Raw genomic sequence first — 23,837 nt, 5'->3', positions numbered from 1 at the left:
TTATTACAGCCAAGATACATAGTGTAAAACTCCCAACGGCCAAAATTTCGAAACCTAGTCCGAGAGACGTTGATCGAGTCCCCGAACCAGTGCAGGAAGAAGACGATGCTCCCATGGCCACCGATCATCGCTCTGCCTCCATACGCAGGAAGGAGGAACCATTTGCCTTCTCTGCTTCTCCAATCTCATCTCCGATCCCCTCTCTCCCACAGTTCACGTCTCCTACGCACTCTCCCAGTTCTCCCCATTCCTCCAAACCTTCCTCACTTTCCATTCTCACTTCATTGTCGCTCCCTTCGTCGCCGCACTCTGCTCCTTCGATGATGACGCCATTGCTCGCCAAGTCACTGATCTTGTTCGTCACCTCTTTAATGTTACTGAAGTTAACGTTGATGGATCTCTTTGCGACGATTTATCGCCAGAGTTTCGGATCGGCTTTCTTCTGGCGCATTGTCTTGGAGAAACTCAACCGTTACAGGGCCAAAATTTTGAAACCCTACCGATCATCGCTAGGCCACCGATCATCGCTCTGTCTCCATACGGAGGAAGGAGGAACCATTTACCATTTGCCTTCGTTTATTCTCTAACTTCAACGAAGCTCAATCTTATTCCCTTCACTTCCATTCTACTTTTGAATCAAGTTTTTTCACTTCGAAATGCTCTGAAGACGCCAATACTTCAGAAGAAGACGCCATCATTAATCATTCAATACACTTCTCCAAATGTAACGAATGGCTGTCTCAACATGTAAGACATCTTCAAGTTGAAAATCACTTTCCTTACCCCCTTGCAGTTTGCAATATTCACTTCTGGGTTGTAGTCTGAAGAGCAGGTAAGTCTGTTAATGATGGATTTAAGATTACCCATTAGTTTTCTTGTTGTATGTAGCTTTTCTATATTCGGGTTGATTGTATGAGGTACACTGTTCAATGCTAAGGCAAACTCGTTAGCTGGTGTTAGACATACATACGTGGTATTCAATTCTGTGGCTAAATGGTGATTGAATTTCTATGAAGCCATATGGAGCGACTTTAGTTCAAAACCTTGTTCTAAGAAACTCTCCAGCTCCAAAGCCATCCTTGAATGGTAATCATTTTATTGATGCCCACATTGTTAAAACTGGCTTCAATGCAAATATTTGCCGCTCTAACTTCCAGGTCAACGATTTTCTCAAGAGAGGAGATCTTTTTCACGCACATCAGGTGTTTGATCAAATGCCTTGCAAGAATATGATCTCTGTCAACATGATGATTTCTGGTTACCTCAAGTTTGGGAAATTGTCTAAAGCTAGAGAGTTGTTTGATGGCACGGTGGAACGTACGGCAGTGTCATGGACAATTTTGATTGGTGGTTATTTGCAATCTAATCAATCTAAAGAAGCTTTAAGGCTTTATGCTGATATGAGAAGAGGAGGGATAGAATCAGATTATATGACTCTAGTGACTTTGTTATCAGGCTGTGGAGAACTGGAAACTCAGAATGTGATTGTTCAAATTCATACCCATGTCGTTAAACTTGGATATGAGTACAATCTCATGGTTTGCAACTCGTTGGTTGATGCTTATTGCAAAACCCATTGCTTTTGTTTAGCTAGTCAGCTCTTCAAGCAGATGTTAAGCAAAGACACATTAACCTTCAATGCATTAATGACAGGTTACTCAAATGAGGGATTGAGTGAAGAAGCAATAAAGCTCTTCCTTGAACTGCATAGTAGTGGAATAAAGCCTTCAAATTTTACGTTTGTAGCCCTCCTATGTGCTGCTGTTGGTCTAGATGACACAAAGTTTGGACAACAAGTTCACGGTCTTGTTCTCAAGCCCAACTTCGTTTGGAACGTGTTTGTGGGAAATGCATTACTAGATTTCTACTCAAAGCAGGACCAAGTGGATGAGGCACGGAAGCTTTTTTATGAGATGCAAGAGTTGGATGGAATATCATATATAATATAGTCATTACAAGCTATCTTGGAATGGGCAATTCAAAGAATCGTTTGATCTTTTCAGGAAATTACAGTTTACTAGATTTGACTGGAGGCAATTCCCTTTTGCAACACTATTGAGTGTAGCTACAAATAGTCTTAATTTGAGAATGGGTTGGCAAATACATTGTCAGGCAATTGCAGTTGGAGCAAATTTTGAAATGTGGTAGAAAATGATTTGGTTGACATGTATGCAAAATGTGATAGAGATGAGAAAGCTCAGAAGACATTTGATAATATTGCGTCCAAAAGTACAGTGCCATGGACTGCAATGATCTCAGCCTACGTTCAGAAGGGAAAAGCAAGAAGAAGGAATAAAGGTATTCAATGACATGCGAAGAACTGGTGTGCCTGCTGATCAAGCAAGCTTTGCTAGTATCCTGAGAGCATGTGCAAATCTGGCTTCAATTTGTTTGGGCAGGCAACTGCATTCATTGCTAATTCGATCAGGGTTTATGTCCAATGTATATTCTGGAAGCGCGTTGCTAGATACATATGCAAAATGTGGTTGCATGACAGATGCGATAAAATCTTTTGGAGAGATGCCTGAGAGGAACCTTGTCTCGTGGAATGCTTTAATCTCAGCTTATGCACAGAATGGGAATGTTGAAGGCACGCTCATTCATTTCAGCAGATGATTCAGTCAGGCTATAAGCCAGATTCTGTTAGTTTTCTCAGCGTTCTGTCAGCTTGCAGTCACTGTGGTTTTGTTGAAGAAGCTCTTTTACACTTCAACTCCATGACTCAAATTTATGAAGTCACTCCTAAGAGAGAACATTATACATCAATGGTTGATGTATTGTGACGAAATGGAAGATTTGATGAAGCTGAAAAGTTAAAATGCCGTTTGAGCCTGATAAGATTATGTGGTCTTCAGTATTAAACTCATGCAAAATTCATAAGAATCATGAATTGGCCAAGAAAGCAGCAGATCAGCTTTTTAATATGGAAAATTTTCGAGATGCTGCTCCTTATATCAACATGTCTAATATTTATGCAGTAGCTGGTCAGTGGGACAATGTTGCAAAGGTCAAGAAGGCAATGATGGACCGAGGGGTTAGAAAGGTCCCAGCCTATAGTTGGGTTGAAATCAACCATTAGACTCACGTATTCTCTGCAAACGATAAATCCCATCCCCAGATGAAGAAGATTTTGAGGAAGATTGATGCATTGGCGAAGGAAATGGAGAAGAAAGGATATAAGCCAGACTCAACTTGTGCCCTTCACAATGTGGATGAGGTTATTAAAATTGAGTCTCTTAAATACCACAGTGAACGTTTAGCGATTGCGTTTGCTCTACTCAACACACCAGATGGGTCGCCAATCATGGTAATGAAAAACTTAAGAGCTTGTACAGACTGTCATGCTGCAATCAAGGTGATCTCATAGATTGTTGAATGGGAAATTATTGTTAGAGATTCAAGTAGGTTTCATCATTTCAAAGACGGGTTTTGCTCCTGTGGAGATTATTGGTGACCATAAAATCTAATGAGCAGTCTAAACTTTAAGTAATTGGTGGAGATGATTCCAACACAAATGCCTGTCTCCTCGCTGAAAACTTTAGGTATTTTTCAGAACAATGAAATTTGTTTATTGCGTCCCTCCTTTTTGCTCTCTCTTTCACACTCTCATTGTCATATATGGATGAGCTATTATATGTTATTTTTATTGCAAGAATATAAGGCCTAATTAATTACTCTAGAGTACCTTTTTTTTTGTGTGCAAGACGTTGTTATCTATATTCCTCTTCTTTCTGTTGTTTTCAAATTAGGAGTAAGAATTTGAAAACCCGAGTGCTTGGTTGCCCAACAACTATTGATGGTGATCTCAAATAGGCTCATTTTTTGGATTTGATTCTACTTGCAAGGTACTCATTTCTCTTTGTAACTGCTTTAGAATTCATATTTCGTTTGGACTCAACTTTGGTGACTGTTGCAAAGTTGAAGTAGTTTCTTCAAGAATTTAAGGAAAAAATGCAAAGTTGAAGTAGTTGCTTTAGAATTCATATTTCGTTTGGACTCAACTTTGGTGACTGTTGCAAAGTTGAAGTAGTTTCTTCAAGAATTTAAGGAAAAAATGGAATGTTGCATTCATGAGATGAGACTCTTAATAGGCTCTGCTGATGTTTATGCAGATATATTCAGAAATGATTGGTAATGTGATGGTTGATGCTCGATCTACAGGAAAATATTACCACTGTAAGCATTTTGCTTAATGAAATTGAAACTAAAAATAATTATGATGTGCTGACATGTTCATAATAACTGAATTCTTAACGTTTCTAGTATTTCAAGTTCATATATGTCCAATTTTAAAAAAAATATATATTTATAAATAAATAAATAATATCAATAATAAAGCCCATCTCGTTGCTTCATCGGTAGAAAATAGAGCACTTCTCTCTGCTCAATTTTATTAACCTTCTCTATTTGATCTACCTAATGTGAGATTGTACTTTTTCTTTGTCAATGTTGATACCTTTTTTGTTTCTCACTCAAGTTTCAAGTTTATTATCATATGACATTAACAGTGTACATATATCCACGTTGGACGGCTTATGGGTCATGCTGCTTCTCACATCACACTGGAGTGTGCGTTGCAAACTCATCCAAATATTACTATTATTGGAGAAAAGGTAGCTGCTTTATTTAAACTACTTAAGATAGAAACCTTTGTCAAGGAGGACATATATCTCCACATGCTTTACTAGATAGAAATCTTTGTCAAGAAGGGCATTTACCTCCACATGCAATCCTAGGGTTGTTTATTCTCTTTGAGGACTAGATTTTGTCTCAGTAATAACTAATAATCTCTGCAACAGATACTCTCATGTAACCATGAAAATTGAAATTGTTGAGTCAGTTAATATATCCTATTTCAGTATTTCATCTTGCATTTCTACATGGAATGGTAAATATCAAACAAAAATTAAGGGTAAAGATGAAAATTTGTGATAAATAAAGGATTCATGGAATTAGGTTGAAACTTTTAATATGGTGCAATAGAACTAAGTATTACATCCCATATCATATTCAATTGCCTTAAGTGATATCGGATGCCTCTTTTTGATAGCTTTGAAAAATTTGTTCTCTACCACCTAGTTGTAGTTGACTCATGGAGATTTGTTGGTTTTGAATGTATGCAAGCGAAAAAATTTTCAGACAAAAAATAATGTGTTTTAAATGTTGACTCATTTATTAATAGAGTTTTAGTTTATAGGATACATCGAATTTACAATGTGTTTTGCAGGTTGCGACTAAGAAGCTTAGCTTGAAAAACGTTACAGACTACATTAGCGATGTAATTAGTAAACGTTCTGAACTTTGTTATTAATTATGGTGTTGTACTTATTCCTGAGGGTCTGATTGACTTCATTTCGGAGGTATTTTTCTTGTTATTGTAACTAATTGTGTTTATTTCTTTTGGTGTATGCTCTCTATCCACTAAACCCTAGATTCTTGGGATCAATATGTCATTCTTGAACTGATATCATTTATAACCCGCTTTCTACAGGTGCAGCAACTTATTTTGGAACTCAATGAAATTCTTGCCCATGATATTATAGATGAGGATAGGTTATGGAAAAAAAAATTATAGATGAGGATAGGTTATGGAAAAAGAAACTTACTACTCAATCTCATCACCTTTTTGAATTTTTCCCACAAGCAATTCAAGAACAATTGTTGCTTGAAAGAGATCCACACGGCAATGTCCAGGTAATTGTTTTTTCTTTTTGTTTTATACATGTCTTTCCATGAAACTGAGTTGGAAAAGAGAAGGCGAGAAGGTGCATATAATGGGTGGCCAATTCAAGGGGCAGTCACATTTCTTTGGGTACTGATTCTATTCATGCTTGAACTTTTGCTGTTTTAGTTAAACACTCCTGTTTAATAATTTAGTGATAACACACATTATATTTAGCACTTGGGTAGTAGGCAAATAAGTTGAGATCTCGAAAACATGCATGTTGGTAAATGCATTAAGATCTTTTAGATTCATATTTGATAATTAGGAGGGGGTACCAAGCATTAAGATCTTTTAGATTCATATTTGATAATTAGGAGGGGGTACCAAATATCTAGACTTCCATTATGAACTCATAAAGAAAATGGCCAATCAAGTGATGGGTTAGGCTTACAGTTAATTGACTTTCAAATGTAAACTTACGAATGGTACGAGCGAATGGCCACGAGATGATACGAAAAAAATTGTACTTTGCTGGTTAGTGCTCTGTGTGTTGTCTCTGTTTATTTCTTCTTTTGACTTATATGTTCGAAGGAATGTGTGGTTTTACCCACGAACTTTGATTCAACTTATTGCTATGCTTTGGGTTACACTGTTGGAGCTCTCATCCATTCTTGAACTCTTGCAAATGAATTGATAGTCGAACAATATGTTGAGTCATTTTCCCCAATGAACGTTGGATTTCTTTTATTGTTTTCTTTATTTCCTCCAATGCTACAGGATCTAAGTAGTCATTTTGTTAGATTCTTTAATATGTTTTAATCTCATGATGGGTATAGGACTCATCCATTGATTCTTTTGAATCAACCTTTCTTGATCGTGTTTCATAACCAAAAGAGTAATTTTGAGTCTTGAACATTTTTCTTGGGCTGTAAAAATCCATTCATGATGATTCTTTAATTCATCTAGCTCTCAATCTTTACGTTGATATATTGAAAAATGGGTTTGATTGGATCTTTGGACCTTTTTTGATATTGTTGCCTTCCTATCCCACCCCAAATTGCCTTAAAAACATCATTAGAGTCACTAGAATCACTAGAATCAAATTTCTAATGTAGATAATGATAGGTGTTTTGAGAAAATCGAGCATTGGCAAAATTAGTATGTTGGAATTCTTCTTTTGAATCACTTGAGTCATAATTCCAGCATTGTTTGTGGAAGGAAATTTGATTTTCTTGCCTATACCAACTACTGATTTTTTTCTTGGACATCTTCTTTGATCGATAATAGTCCATTCTTGCAAAATCATGATAAATCTTCGATTTCTTCTTTCTTTCTTGGAATTTCAAGGGTTCCCCCTAATTAGATGTTAGTTGTTCGATTTCAACGTGTTTGGTTGTATCATCTTGAACCAGATTATTTGCTATACTTATTGCAGCTTTGTTGTCATAGTAGAGCTTCATCAGTTGATCACAATCCTGACACAGATTTGACAGAACTTTCTTTAACCAGATTTCTTGACATATTCCCAGACTCATAGCCATGTATTATGCTTCAACACCGCTTCCAGCGACCACCCTTTGTTTCTTACTTCTCCAAGTGACAAGATTTCCCCACAAAAAGGTACAATACCCAAATGTTGACTTTCTGTCTACAATAGAGCCCGCCCAGTCAGCGTCAGTATAAGCCTCAATACCTCGTTTGTCGGTTTTCTTGAACATCAAACCCTTACTGGGAGTAGTTTTTAAATATCTTAGGATGCGTTCAACAGCCTTCATATGCTCTTCATAACGTGCTTGCATAAACTGGTTGACCACACTGACGACGTAGGATATGTCTGGCCTAGTATGGGATAGGTAAATTAGTTTCCCTACTAAACATTGATATGTTTCTTTATTAACAGGGAAGTTAATAGAGTCCCCAAGCTTGGTATTGACTTCTACGGAGTTATCAACTTTGCATCCAATTATACCTGTCTCTTTTAGCAAGTCAAGTGTATACTTCCGTTGAGAGACTGAAATTCCCTCATTTGATCGTGCTATTTTCGTTCCAAGAAAGTACTTGAATCTTCCGAGGTCTTTAATCTCAAACTCCTCAGCCATTTTCTTTTTCAGTCTGTCAATCTCAAGAGCATCATCGGGATAACATAATATCATCCACCTATACAATGAGTACGACACTCTTTCCTGACACTGACCTTTTTGTAAACAGAGTGTGATCAGAGTGTCCCTGAGTATAACCTTGAGATTTAACGAAGGTAGTAAACTTGTCGAACCACGCCCTTGGAGACTATTTTAATCCGTATAATGACTTTCTTAGTTTACACACTTCGTGATCAAATTGAGCTTCAAAACCTAGAGGACTCATGTAGACTTCCTCTTCTAACTCATCATTGAGAAATGCATTTTTCACATCTAGCTGATGGAGAGGCCAGTCTTTGTTCACAACCACGCCGAACTGTGTTTAGTTTTGCAACCGGAGAAAAAGTCTTAGAATAATCTATTCCAAAGGTCTGAGTAAATCTTTTAGCAACTAGCCTGGCCAAACCTGTCAAGTGTCCCATCAGACTTATACTTTATGGTGAATACCTATTTGCATCCAACTGTCTTATGCTCTTTAGGAAGAGACAGACGATCCCAAGTATTGTTTTTCTCAAGAGCCCTCATTTCTTCCATAACTGTAGTTTTTCACTCAGGGATTTCCATTGCTACTTTTAAATTATTTGGTATCGTTACTGTATATAGACTCGTAGTAAGAGCTCTGAACTCTGGTGAAAGGTTACCATACGACAGATTACTCCACATTGGGTATTTAGTGCAAGACCTGATTCCTTTCCTTAAGGCAATATGAAGATCAAAGGAGGCATCTCCACCTTTTACTCTATCTGACCCTCCATTAGAAATTCCACACTTAGTCTCTAGCTGTAGAGTTCATCCTGATAAGCAAATAAGTGGCAATTATAAGGAGTTGGTCAAGTAAGATATATTGAGGTTCTACAAGATGAAAGTGAAGCTCAATTGAAGCTTGTGGTGAAAATCATTGTAAAAACTTTTCAAGTCAATCCAATCATGAGGCAATCATTATGCCTCAAGGACCAATGACAAGAGCTAGAGCTAAAAGACTTGAAGAGGGATCAAATGCTTGCTTCCAAGCTAAATTTTCAGCCCATCATGAAGAGTTGCAACCCTTCAAGCTCCAAGAGTCACTGAGGCACCGAAAAGTCCTAATAAATCTGGTAATTCAGATTCATCCCCGTGTTTAATGCTTGATGTATTAATTTCTTTCAATGTATTTACATTTATTAAGGTTCATGTATGTAGTTGAAAAGTTTTTGTTGAACCTAGTCAATTACGTGAAAATTTGTGTCCTTTCAAGTTGTCTTTTCAATTAGTCTAAATACCTATGTAGTTTGGTCATTGGAACACACTTGAGATTGAATGAAATTTCATTGGAGTTTTGGTGTCTCAAGCTTTATGTTTTTTCTTTGTGTTCTTGTGTTTAGAATGCATCTATTAGAACTTTCAATCTAGTTTGATCAATTAGATTGTAGAGAGTTCGAAATCTTGAAGTTAGGAACAAGTTCTCATTTCTTCTTGATCATCGATCAATCTTCCAAGCCAAATCTGTTTAACTTTCTTGGGATTGCTTACTAAATAGTTAATTGGGGTTATTCTTATTATCGTTGTGAGGCTTCACCTAGAATAAAGAGAGGGTCCTCATACAGATTAAAATAGTTTCCAAGGGCGTGGTTTGACAGGTTTACTACCTTCGTTAAATCTCAAGGTTATACTCAGGGACACTCTGATCACACGTATGAGAACCCTTTTTATTTTAGGTGAAGCCCCACAACGATAATAAGAATAACCCTAATTAACTATTTAGTAAGCAACCCCAAGAAACCTAAACAGATTTGGCTTGGAAGATTGATCGATAATCAAGAAGAAAGGAGAACTTGTTCCTAACTTCAAGATTTCGAACTCTCCACAATCTAATTGATCAAACTAGATTGAAAGTTCTAATACATGCATTCTAAACACAAGAATACAAAGATAAAGCATAAAGCTTGAGGGACAAAAACTCTAATGAAATTTCATTCAATTTCAAGTGTGTTCCAATGACCAAACTACATATGTATTTAATACTAATTGAAAAGATAACTTGAAAGGACATAACTTTTCACCTAATTGACTAGGTTCAACAAAAACTCTTTAAGTACATACATGAATCTTAATAAATGTAAATACATTGAAATAAATTAATACATCAAGCATTAAACACGGGGATGAATCTGAATTTCCAGATTCATTAGTACTTTTGGGTGCCCAAGTGACTCTTGGAGCTTGAACGGTTGCAACTCTTCATGATGAGCTAGAAATTTAGCTTGGAAGCAAGCATTTAATCCCTCTTCAAGTCTTTTAGCTCTAGATCTTGTCATTGGTCCTTGAGGCATAATGATTGCCTCATGATTGGATTGACTTGGAAAGTTCTTACAATGATTTTCACCACGAGTTTCAATTGAGCTTGTTTGAGATTTTTGAGCTTCACTTTCATCTTGTAGAACCTTAATGTTTCTTACTTGGCCAACTCCTTATGATTGCCACTTATTTGCTTATTGTCCTCTAGTGCCTTTCCCACTAACTCACCTCACCTGTAACAATATCACTACCTGGAATAGTTGCTTCAACTTGTTTATTCCAGCCATATCAGCCACAACTTTCTTGGTACAATCATTACTACTGTCATTAGTTTTGCCCATTTTCTCCCACAGTACACATATCATTTTTAGCACATACCAATATTTTCAGAGATAGGAGTATGAGCATCACTATCACTCTTAACACAAATATCGAGGTTATTAGAGACAGAAGTATGAGTACCTTGAGCTAATGTTAGGTCGGACTCATAGACCGTTACCGGAGAAACAATAGGTGGCACAATTTCCTTCTTGAGATTCTTCCTATAGTATGTTATCCATGGACCTGTTTTGTAGGTAAGACAGAGACAGTGTCAGTAATATTCAAGATAGGATTAGGAAGGGAATCAGAAAAGATCGAAGACGCGGACCAATTAGTCTCTTCATTAGAGCTCTCCCCCTGATGATGACTAATAAGAAAGAAGGGTTGATCCTCAAGAAAGGTGACATCTATCGAAATAAAATACTTGTGGGAGGGTGGATGAGAACACTTATACCCACGCTGATGGAGAGGATAGCTAACAAAGACACATTTCTAAGCACGAGGAGTAAATTGTCTTTTAATGCAATTGCGCGCCTCAATGCAGGCTCAACCTTTGCATGCAGCGCCTCGCGCACACACTTGTACAACCCTTGTGCGCAACCTAGCGTACACACCCATGCAACGCCTTGCGTCAACCTGCCTTTGCGCGGATCTGCAGCTTGCCCGGTTGAGTTGCTTGCGTGCTCAACGGTTGCAGCTGCATGCTTATTCAACCCAAAAATCAAAATTCAACTTCAAGCTGAATTTACTTATTTTTCCAGACATTATTTCGGGAAAACTTGTTTAAAAATGTCTTAACTTACTTACCTTAAAATTTGAGCTTCAAATTCTTTAGGATCTGGTTAGAATTTTTTAATCTTCACACCCTGCCCAGAATCACCCGAGGGCTTGACCTCTTGAGGAAATCTTCTGATTTCAAGTCGAATTCTTAAGAATTTCCTTCCAGCAACCTCAGAGCTTACTCCTCAAGCCTTCAAATGGCTCTTGAATCACCCCTTTAGCACGAGAGAATTGTCCAAACCAAGTTCTTGAACTGAGCCTTTCCTTTTAGACGAAGAGATGCATGACCTTAATTACACTTAGGCTGCCACCTATCCCACTAAGTCAACATTAAACTTTCTAATCTCGACAACTGGTCACTACAATCGGTGATTAAGCTGAAAGCTTACCCTAATCACCAACGCATAGCTTACTAACTCTTACCAACGCATGGCTTTTCTAGGATGCATAAACCTCTCAGCCAGTGCATGCCTTAGCGCCCTTTCTCGCACCCGATGCCTAGTCTCAAGATCATCGCATGGCCCTACTTTACACGCATCCTTGCCCGACCATTGCACACCAGCGCACACACAAGCCGCATCGCTTAAGGCATCCTCGTCCATGCGCGCGTCCCTGCCCACATAACCTCAACGTGAGGCTCGGCTAGCGCATAGCCCATGCTCGGCGCATGGCATCGTCTTCTCGGCCAACACTTTGCCAATGCCCTTCTTCACGCCACTAGCTTTCATTTTAATCTTAAGATGCTTAGGCTGTCGCACACCTCAGCATGACCGTCAATGCATCATGACCTTCAACACTTGGTCAAAATTTCTCTCCTTAACCAAGCCTTCTTACTCTTTCACTTAGCACCCGAGAGCCCTTAGTAATCAACAGTTGAAATCATTTTTCTTTCCTTCCTTAGCATCCTCAAGCTTTCCCTACAACCTAGTATTAACATACACAAGTAGGGAAAATAAGCTTCGGGGTTGACAAATATTTCTTGCTTTGCTTAATGAGATCCACAACTACTTTCCTTCTTAGGTAGTTAGTCATAGCTACTTGATTCAATGAGTGAGTATAGGCAATCATTTTAATACTCATATATTAAGCAAACAAAATAACTTCCACAGATTCTACTTAGATCATGATATTAATCTTTACCCTTACCCCATTAGAATTAGTTACTTATGACGAGAGATAAAGTGAAAGTGAGGATAGATAAGATGATGAAAGTGAACATGATGATATTAAAATAGAAATATAGTTGTTGAATACACAAATGAACAATCTCTTAAACAAAATGCAATACAACAACTAAAAAGATAAAGAGATAAGGTGAAGGGCAATTGTTAGTAATCTCTTGCTTCCCACAGATGAATGTTGAGGCTGCTAGTGATATAATGGTTGGATGAATGCAGAAAGCCCTTTTAGACTCTTGCTTCGGCGAAGCTTCGATGTAGAATCGGGGTGAAATATGGAGGTGGAATTTTTTTCTCGTGCAAATCTCAATCTTTGGGTATAAAAGTCCATCCCTTCTTCATGGCGTCAAGGCTCTATTTATAGAGCCATGCACTGACTATTGGTGGGATTCCCACTCTGATAAGTCGTTATCGTCTAACGTGGTAGGTGAGAATGTCAGCATTGCTATCGTGGTCAATATTCTAAATACTTGCAAGAAGATCTGCTAGTATTGCCTCTGAGATCCTGAGGCATGCGATTAATTGTTTGTTCGTCAGGTAGGGGTTTCGCACATGCGACGTAAGTCCTACGATCAGTCTGCAAAATAGACACTTTGGTGCAACATAACATGATATGCGGTAAGTAGGTGTTTTTGAGATGCTTCAGCACAAGTTTAATAACATGAATTCTTAAGAAGATTGACGCATATTCTTCTTATCTATCATCATTATTCTAAGTAATAACTTGTATTTCTACAAGTTATCAGGTTGGCCGACACCTTTTGGCATTTCACATGGGCAACCATTTGTTTTCCCGTCTTTTTCATGCAAGTCCGCCCTTTCCCCAAGCCTTTTTTTCCATCCACTACAACTTGCCCTCCTCTTCAAATTTCAGCACATCCAACCTCCTCGTCCTCCCACCGACTTTGCCCACCAATGTTTTTGTCAGTTGTCATTTTTTGATCCGCTAGTCTCTCTGCCACCCTAACCAATGAGCTATCGGTGTCTTTTCTCTCCATCGTGGTCAGCCTATTAGGAAAAACCTTCCACTTCTATTGCATGAACAAGCAGAAAAATAACTAAAAAATTGAAAGAAAACAATGAAATTGGAAACACAATAATTAACATGAAAACTCCAACTCAACGGAAAACAACAGCCCATCAAAGAGATTAATTATGCGAAAATTTTTTAAATTCTCAGAATAATTCTCTCCTCGACCCAATTATAACATCACTCTCTCAAAGCTTTTGACTACTCATACCCTTTTTCCCACTTTTTAACTAGAGAATGCAAAAGGGAATTTAACTAGACTTAGCACACCTAAGCTTAAAATGTTTCTAACTGAGATGACTTGAAACCAAAGACATAGATTCCTTTTATAATGCTTGGAGTCCATGACTTTTTTGAGCTTTTCTGATGTGGGATGACTGCACTTCTACTATTTTACCAAAACCCAACGCAACCTTCCACTACAACTTTGAGAAGCAATATTTTCTTCTTCCAATCATTGAAGACTTTTGACACATTCGGCTTCTTCAATCGAGTTGTCATTTGTTTGACACCACCTTTTCCATTGGTATTTTTCTCCTTTTTTCATTCCTTGCATCTCCAACTTTTTTCCTTTTTCATCATTCGAACGTTTTTATTTCGCTTGTCACTTTGCCTCCTCGACCTTACGTCCATCGGTGAGTTTTCTTTGCTTATCTCAACCTTTTTCTTATGGGTAGGTTTTCTTTTTCTCTTTCCTCCTCGACTTCTTCATCTTCCCCGTTTGGTTTCCATCGTCGACTGAACCATAAAGAGTTCCACAGGTCTGAGACATTAGCAATCTTAGAATGATTGTCAATTGTAGATTTGTTTACAAACTTGAAATTCCCATTCCATTTTTGCTCTTTAAGTTTCTCGCAATTACTCCTCCCGAACTTTTCTCTTTGTCGTTATGCGCTTACGATCTGCAACCCAATTTTGCAGTTGCTCCCACGTCCAGGAGTTTCTCCTCTATCCGTCATATCACATTTGCGATTAGTAGTTCGTTTTAGGCACTCGCTTCATGTCCATGGTTCTCGTTCTCCCATTGCCCAAAAGAAAAAAAGAAAGAAAAAAATAGTACTCCCAAGAAATAACGAGCATTGATACCAATTTATTAGGATACTTCCTAATTAGAGCTCTTAAGAATGAGAAAATTCAAGAACACTCAAATATGGAAATATGCTATAGTATATAATAAAAGTAACATGACAACCTAGCCTTACGAGAGGGCTAGTCTCTCCCAACTTTACCAAATGAAATTCCACAAAATTTGACACCCTCTTCCCAACCCCACTGATATAAAGTACTAACACTCCTAAAGTGGTCAAGTGTCGGTGTCAGACATGTGTCCGACACTGCCACGTCCTGACACGTCACCAACATGTGTTCGACACGCCTTATTTTATTATTGTATTTTTAATTTCTAGCACGCCCCGACACGGCTGGACACTTGAAGAGCACGACTACGACACGTTCAAGACAATGGACCTGCAAAATTAAAATGAAAAAACAATGAAATTGCCATTTTTAAGCCCATAGGCTTATAATATCAGCCCAACCCAAAACTTAGCTTTTATGGTAAATATGTAGAACTGACTGCACAATTTATCTACCCATATCGCAATTAGGTTAATTTTCTTGAAGGGATAGAAAGCTTTCTCTTGTTAGAATTGTTAGTGTGAATATGTGCAGTCTTGATGCGAAGTGATTACCATTTGAATGCAATTCTTGATTTAAATGCATTTTTCTTTTATCAGGGTGGTTTTGATATGATATGCAGTGGGAGGGATAAGATTGAAACTCCAGATCAGGTGAAACTCTTTCTTCCCAGAATTTTCATTTTGAGACGTCTTAGTTGTAAGTCAAGGCATTAATTGACAGTTCGGTTCTATTTTCAATTTAAGCAAGTTGAAGAAACCGCTCAGAAGCTTGATCTGGATGGCCTTGTTGTAATTGGTGGAGATGATTCCAACATAAATGTCTGTCTCCTCGCTGAAAACTTTAGGTATTTTTCAGAACTATGAAATTTGTTTATTGCGTCCCTCCTTTTTGCTCTCTCTTTCACACTCTCATTGTCGTATATGGATAAGCTATTATATATTATTTTTATTGCAGAAATATAAGGTTGAGTAATTAATTACTCTAGGATACCATTTTTTTGTGTGCAAGACTCTGTTATCTATATTCCCCTTCTTTCTATTGTTTTCAAATTAGTAGTAAGAATTTGAAAACCCGAGTAATTGGTTGTCCAAAAACTATTGATGGTGATCTCAAATGCAAAGAGGTCCCCACAAGTTTTGGATTTGATTCTGCTTGCAAGGTACTCATTTCTCTTTTTAACTGCTTTAGAATTTATATTTCGTTTGGACTCACCTTTGGTGACTGTTGCAAAGTTGAAGTAGTTTCTTCAAGAATTCAAGGAAAAAATGGAATGTCGCATTTATGTAGATATATTCAGAAATGATTGGTAATGTGATGGTTGATGCTCGATCTATAGGAAAATATTATCACTGTAAGCATTTTGCTTAATGAAATTGAAACTAAAAATAGTTATGATGTGCTGACATGTTCACAATAACTCAATTATTGATGTTACCAGTATTTCGAGTTCAGATATGTCCACTTTTTTAAAAATGTATATTTATAAATAAATAAATAATATCAATAATAAAGCCCATCTCGTTGCTTCATCTGTAAAAAACAGAGCACTTCTCTCTGCTCAATTTTGTTAACCTTCTCTATGTGATCTACCAAATGTGAGATTGTACTTTTCCATTGTTGTGATGTTGATACCTTTTTGTTTCTCACTCAAGTTTCAAGTGTATTATCATATGACATTAACAGTGTACATCCATAGTTGGACGGCTTATGGGTCGTGCTGCTCTCACATCACACTGGAGTGTGCTTTGCAAACTCATCCAAATATTACTATTATTGGAGAAAAGGTAGCTGCTTTATTTAAACTACTTAAGATAGAAACCTTAGTCAAGCAGGACATTTATAAACATGCTTTACCAGATAGAAATCTTTGTCAAGAAGGGCATTTACCTCTACATGCAACCGTAGGGTTGTTTATTCTCTTTGAGGACTAGATTTTGTCTCAGTAATAACTAATAATATCTGCAACAGATATTCTCATGTAACCATGAAAATTGAAATTGTTGAGTCAGTTAATATATCTTGTTTCAAAATTTCATCTTCTTGCATTTTTACATGGAATGATAAATATCAAACAAAACTTAAGGGTAAAGATGAAAATTTGTGATAAACAAACGATTCATGGAATTAGGTTGAAACTTTTAATATGGTGCAATGGAACTAAGTATTGATATCCCATATCATATTCAATTGCCTAAATGATATCGGATGCCTCTTTTTATCAGCTTTGAAAAATTTGTTCTCTATCACCTAGTTGTAGTTGACTCATGGAGATTTATTGGTTTTGAATGTATACAGGCGAAGAAATTTCCACACAAAAAATATTGTGTTTTGAATGTTGACTCATTTATTAATAGAGCTTTAGTTTATAGGGTACATCGAATTACAATGTGTTTTGCAGGTTGCGGCCAAGAACCTTAGCTTGAAAAACGTTACAGACTACATTGTTGATGTAATTAGTAAACGTTTTGAACTTGGTTATTAATTATGGTGTTGTACTTATTCCCGAGGGTCTGATTGACTTCATTCCGGAGGTATTTCTCTTGTTATTGTAACTAATTGTGTTTATTTCTTTTGGATGTATGCTCACTATGCACTAAACCCAAGATTCTCGGGATCAATATGTCATTCTTGAACTGATATCATTTATAACCCGCTTTCTACAGGTGCAGCAGCTTATTTCGGAACTCAATGAAATTCTTGCCCATGATATTATAGATGAGGATAGGTATGGAAAAAAAATATTATAGATGAGGATAGGTTATGGAAAAAGAAACTTACTACTCAATCTCATCACCTTTTTGAATTTTTCTCACAAGCAATCCAATAACAATCGTTGCTTGAAAGAGATCCACACGACAATGTCCAGGTAATTGTTTCTTCTTTTTGTCTTATACATGTCTTTCCATGAAACTGAGTTGGAAAAGAGAAGGCAAGAAGGTGCATATAATGGGCGGCCAATTCAAGGGGCAGTCACATTTCTTTGGATACTTATTCTATTCGTGCTTGAACTTTTGCTGTTTTAGTTAAACACTCCTGTTTAATAATTTAGTGATAACACACATTATATTTAGCACTTGGGTGGTAGGCAAATAAGTTGAGATCTCGAAAACATGCATGTTGGTAAATGCATTAAGATCTTTTAGATTCATATTTGATAATTAGGGGGTACCAAGTATCTAGACTTCCATTATGAACTCATAAAGAAAATGGCCAATCAAGTGATGGGTTAGGCTTACAGTTAATTGATGTAAACTTACGAATGGTACGAGCGAATGGCCACGAGATGATACGAAAAAGAATGTACTTTGCTGGTTAGTGCTCTGTGTGTTGTCTCTGTTTATTTCTTCTTTTGACTTATAGGTACGAAGGAATGCGTGGTTTACCCACGAACTTTGATTCAACTTATTGCTATGCTTTGGGTTACACTGTTGGAGTTCTCATCCATTCTTGAACTCTTGGAAATGAATTGATAGTTGATCAATATGTTGAGTCATTTTCCCCAATGAACGTTGGATTTCTTTTATTGTTTTCTTCATTTCCTCCAATGCTATAGGATCTAAGTAGTCATTTTGTTGGATTCTTTAATATGTTTTAATCTCATGATGGGTATAGGACTCATCCATTGATTCTCTTGAATCAACCTTTCTTGATCGTGTTTGAGAACCAAAAGAGTAATTTTGAGTCTTGAACATTTTTTTTGGGCTGTAAAAATCCATTCTTGATGATTCTTGATGATTCTTTAATTCATCTAACTCCCAATCTTTACGTTGATATCTTGAAAAATGAGTTTGATTGGATCTTTGGACCTTTTTCGATATTGTTGCCTTCTTATCCCACCCCAAATTTCCTTAGAAACATCATTGGAGTCACTAGAATCACTAGAATTAAATTTCCAATGTGGATAATGATAAGTGCTTTGAGAAAAATCGAGCATGGGCAAAATTAGTATGTTGAAATTCATCTTTTCAATCACTTGAGTCAGAATTCTAACATTGTTTTTGGAAGTAAATTTGATTTTCTTGCCTACACCAACTGCTGATTTTTTTTTTCTTAGACGTCTTCGATGATCGATAATAGTCCATTCTCTTGAAATCTTGATAAATCTTCGGTTTCTTCTTTCTTTGAATTTCAAGGGTTCCCCCTAATTAGATATTAGTTGTTCGACAACGAGGACAACTCACAAAGCTCCCTCTTGTGATCTACGTCACCAAGAGTTTCTTGGAGTTCCACTGGCGGCAGTCAATGCTGGCCCAGACGGATGCTCTGGTACCAAATTGATGTAGCCTAAAGGAGATAAAAGGAGAATTATCTCCAAGAATCAAGATTATGAATCTTTTATTAGAATGAATAAAGTGTTTGATAGAAGAGGGGGGGAAGGTCCCTATTTGATGAAACAAAGAGAAGAGAAGAACACAACGTTTTACGTGGAAAATCCTAGAACAGGGAGAAAAAACCACGATACAATCACTCTTTTTATTATTCTTTTCTATGTTTCATACAAGAACAACGCACAGATATAAATAGAGAGGTAGGAAACCCTAATACAGACTAGGGCAAGATGAAACGCCCTTAGGGTTCAAAAGTGAAGTTCTTTTTTATTTTCAACACTCCCTCTCAAGTTGGGGCATAGATTTTAATAAGACCTAACTTGCTGACACAAAAATCAAGCCTCTGTCTTTGAAGTCCTTTTTTTCTGTGAAGATGTCTGTGACCTGTTGACCGAAAGAGATGTATTGAATGTAGATACTGTCACTGTCCAATCTTTCTTTGATGAAGTGTATCGATTTCAACGTGTTTGGTTGTATCATCTTGAACCAGATTATTTGCTATACTTGTTGCAGCTTTGTTGTCACATTAGAGCTTCATCAGTTGATCCCAATCCTGACACAGATTTGACAGAACTTTCTTTAACCAGATTTCTTCACATATTCTCAGACTCATAGCCATGTATTTTTCTTCAACACCGCTTCTAGCGACCACCCTTTGTTTCTTACTTCTCCAAGTGACAAGATTTCCCCACAAAAAGGTACAGTACCCAAATGTTGACTTTCTGTCTACAATAAAGCCTGCCCTGTCAGCGTCAGTAGAAGCCTCAATACTTAGTTTGTCAGTTTTCTTGAACATCAAACCCTTACCGGGAGTAGTTTTTAAATATCTTAGGATGCGTTCAACAGCCTTCATATGCTCTTCATCCGTGCTTGCATAAACTGGCTGACCACACTGACGACGTAGGATATGTCTGGTCTAGTATGGGATAGGTAAATTAGTTTCCCTACTAAACATTGATATCTTTCTTTATTAACAAGAATGTTAATAGAGTCGCCAAGCTTGGTATTGACTTCTACGGGGTTATCAACTTTACATCCAGTTATACTTGTCTCTTTTAGCAAGTCAAGTGTATATTTCCGTTGAGAGACTGAAATTCCCTCATTTGATCGTGCTACTTTCGTCCCAAGAAAGTACTTAAATCTCCCTGAGGTCTTTAATCTTAAACTCCTCAGTTATTTTCTTTTTCAGTATGTCAATCTCAGTAGCATCAACGGGATAACACAATATCATCCACCTATACGATGAGTACGACACTCTTTCCTGACACTGACCTTTTTGTAAACAGAGTGTGATCAGAGTATCCCTGAGTATAACCTTGAGATTAACGAAGGTAGTAAACTTGTCGAACCACGCTCTTGGAGACTATTTTAATCCGTATAATGACTTTCTTAGTTTACACACTTCGTGATCAAACTGAGCTTCAAAACCTAGAGGACTCATGTAGACTTCCTCTTCTAACTCATCATTGAGAAATGCATTTTTCACATCTAGCTGATGGAGAGGCCAGTCTTTGTTCGCAACCACGCCGAAATGTGTTTAGTTTTGCAACCGGAGAAAAAGTCTTAGAGTAATCTATTCCAATGGTCTGAGTAAATTCTTTAACAACTGGCCTGACCTTATACCTGTCAAGTGTCCCATCAGACTTATACTTTATGGTGAACACCTGTTTGCATCCAACTGTCTTATGCTCTTTAGGAAGAGACAGATGATCCCAAGTATTGTTTTTCTCAAGAGCCCTCATTTCTTCCATAACTGTAGTTTTTCACTCGAGGATTTCCATTGTTGCATGTAAATTATTTGGTATCGTTACCATATATAGACTCGTAGTAAGAGCTCTGAACTCTTGTGAAAGGTTACCATATGACAGATTACTCCACATTGGGTACTTAGTACAATCATTACTACTATCATTAGTTTTGCTAGTTTCTCCCACAGTACACATCTTTTTAGCACAAATACCAATATTATCAAAGACAGGAGTATGAGCATCACTATCATTCTCAACACAAATATCGAGGTTATAGTATGAGTACCTTGAGCTAATGTTGGGTCGGACTCATAGACCGTTACCAAAGAAACAATAAGTTGCACGATTTCCTTCTTGAGATTTTTCCTATAGTATGTTATCCATGGACTGTTTGGTAGGTAAGATAGAGACAGTGTCGGTAATATTCAAGATAGGATCAAGAAGGGAATCAAAAAAGATCGAAGATGGGGACCAATTAGTCTCTTCATTAGAGCTCTCCCCCTGAAAATGACTAATAGAAAAGATGGGTTGATCCTCAAGAAAGGTGACATCTATCGAAATAAAATATTTGTGGGAGGGTGGATGAGAACGTTTATACTCACGTTGATGGAGAGGATAGCAAACGAAGACACATTTCTAAGCACGAGGAGTAAATTTTGTCTTTTAACGCAATTTTGCGCCTCAATGTATACTCAACCTTTGCATGCAGCGCCTCGCGCGCACACTTGTACTCTCCTTATGTGCAACCTAGCATACAAACCCATCCAACGCCTTGCGCCAACCTGCCTTTGTGCGCATCTGCATCCTACCCTGTTGAGTTGCCTGCGTGCTCAACGGTTGCAGCTGCATACTTATTCAACCCAAAAATCCAAATTCAACTTCAAGCTGAATTTACTTATTTTTTCAAACATTATTTCAAGAAATTTCCTTCTACAAACTTGTTTAAAAATATCTTAACTTACTTACCTTAAAATTTGAGGTTCAAATTCTTTAGGATCTGTTCAGAATTTTTCAATCTTCACACCCTGCTCAGAATCACCCGAGGGCTTGACCTCTTGAGGAAATCTTCTGATTTCAAGTTGAATTCCTAAGAATTTCCTTCCAGAAACCTTAGAGCTTCATCTACACTTCTCAAGCCTTCAAATGGCTCTAGAATCATCCCTTTAGCACAAGAGAATTGTCCAAACCAAGTTCTTGAACTGAGCCTTTCCTTTTAGACAAAGAGATGCATGACCTTAATTACACTTAGACTGCCACCTATCCTACTAAGTCAACATTAAACCTTCTAATCTCGACAACTGATCAATACAATTGGTGATTAAGCTAAAAGCTTCCCCTAATCACCAACGTATAGCTTCCTAACTCTTACCAAAGCATGGCTTCACTTGGACACATACACCTCTCAGCCAGTGCACGCCTCAGTGCCCTTTCTCGCACCCGATGCCTAGTCTCAAGATCATCACATGGCCCTACTTTACACACATCCTTGCCCGACCATTGCACACCAACGCACGCACAAGCCGCATCACTTAAGGCATCCTCGCCCATGCGCGCGTTCTTGCCCACTTAACCTCAACGTGAGGCTCGGCTAGCGCATGGCATCGTCTTCTCGGCCAACACTTTGCCAATGCCCTTCTTCACGCCATTAGCTTTCATCTTAACCGTAAGATGCTTAGGCTATCGCACACCTCAACATGACCTTACGTCCATCGGTGAGTTTTCTTTGCTTGTCTCGACCTTTTTCTTTTGGGTAGGTTTTTTTTTTTGTCTTTCCTCCTCGACTTCTTCATCTTCCCCATTTGGTTTCCATCTTCGATTGAACCATAAAGAGTTCCTCAGGTCTGAGACATTAGCTATCTTAGAATGATTATCAATTGTAGATTTGTTTACAAACTTGAAATTCTCATTCCATTTTTGCTCTTTAAGTTTCTCGCAATTACTCCTCCCGAACTTTTCTCTTTGTCGTTATGCGCTTAGAATCTGCAACCCAATTTTGCAGTTGCTCCCATGTCCATGGAGTTTCTCCTCTATCCGTCATATCACATTTGTGATTAGCATTTCGTTTTAGGCACTCGCTTCATGTCCATGGTTCTTGTTCTCCCATTGTCCAAAAGAAAAAAAGAAAGAAAAAAATAGTACTCCCAAGAAGAACGAACATTGATACCAATTTATTAGGATACTTCTTAATTAGACCTCTTAAGAACGAGAAAATTCAAGAACACTTAAATATGGAAATATGCTATAGTATATAATAAAAGTAACATGACAACCTAGCCTTACGGGAGGGCTAGTAGTCTCTCCTAAATTTACCAAATGAAATTCCACAAAATTTGACACCCTCTTCCCAACCCCACTCCCTTTATTTATCTATAAAGCACTGACACTCCTAAGGTGGCCAAGTGTCTGTGTCGGACATGTGTTCGACACTGCCACGTCCTGACACGTCGCCGACATGTGTCCGACACGCCTTATTTTATTTTATTTTTTAATTTCTGGCACGCCCCGGTTGGACACTTGAAGGGCACGACTGCGATACGTTCCAGACAATGGACCTGCAAAATTAAAATGAAAAAATAATGAAACTGCCATTTTTAAGCCCAAAGGCTTATAATATCAGCCCAACCCAAAACTTAACTTTTATGGTAAATATGTAGAACTGACTGCACAATTTATCTACTCATATCGCAATCAGGTTAATTTTCTTGAAGGGATAGAAAGCTTTCTCTTGTTAGAATTGTTAGTGTGAATATGTGCAGTCTTGATGCGAAGTGATTGCCATTTGAATGCAATTCTTGATTTAAATGCATTTTTCTTTTATCAGGGTGGTTTTTATATGATATGCAGTGGGAGAGATAAGATTGAAACTCCAGATCAGGTGAAACTCTTTCTTCCCAGAATTTTCATTTTGAGACGTCTTAGTTGTAGTCAAGGCATTAATTGACAGTTCGGTTCTATTTTCAGTTTAAGCAAGCTGAAGAAACTGCTTAGAAGCTTGATCTGGATGGCCTTGTTGTAATTGGTGGAGATGACTCCAACACAAATGCCTGTCTCCTCGCTGAAAACTTTAGTTATTTTTCAGAACTATGAAATTTGTTTATTGCATCCCTCCTTTTTGCTCTCTTTCAAACTCTCATTGTCATATATGGATAAGCTATTATATATTATTTTTATTGCAGAAATATAAGGTTGAGTAATTAATTACTCTAGGGTACCATTTTTTGTGTTCAAGACTCTG

At 37.5% G+C, this 23,837-nt stretch overlaps 1 pseudogene across 1 annotated transcript; it reads left to right on the top strand.

Moving 5' to 3' along the window:
• LOC120079347 (putative pentatricopeptide repeat-containing protein At2g01510 pseudogene) lies at positions 1–23,830 on the top strand (annotated as a pseudogene). Its single transcript, XR_016530346.1, has 10 exons — positions 1–3,542; positions 3,750–3,845; positions 4,113–4,176; positions 4,509–5,812; positions 15,123–15,176; positions 15,270–15,370; positions 16,210–16,310; positions 16,925–17,057; positions 17,190–23,477; positions 23,564–23,830. The product of XR_016530346.1 is annotated as a putative pentatricopeptide repeat-containing protein At2g01510 pseudogene (transcript).
• The last annotated feature ends 7 nt before the right edge of the window (positions 23,831–23,837 follow it).

The sequence above is a fragment of the Benincasa hispida genome, chromosome 6, assembly GCF_027475165.1.
Source record: "Benincasa hispida cultivar pf3 chromosome 6, pf3_genome.v1.1, whole genome shotgun sequence".
In the NCBI taxonomy this organism is placed as follows: Eukaryota; Viridiplantae; Streptophyta; class Magnoliopsida; order Cucurbitales; family Cucurbitaceae; genus Benincasa; species Benincasa hispida.
The sequence above is the reverse complement of the archived record's forward strand: the minus strand, read 5'-3'. Positions and strand labels throughout refer to the sequence as shown.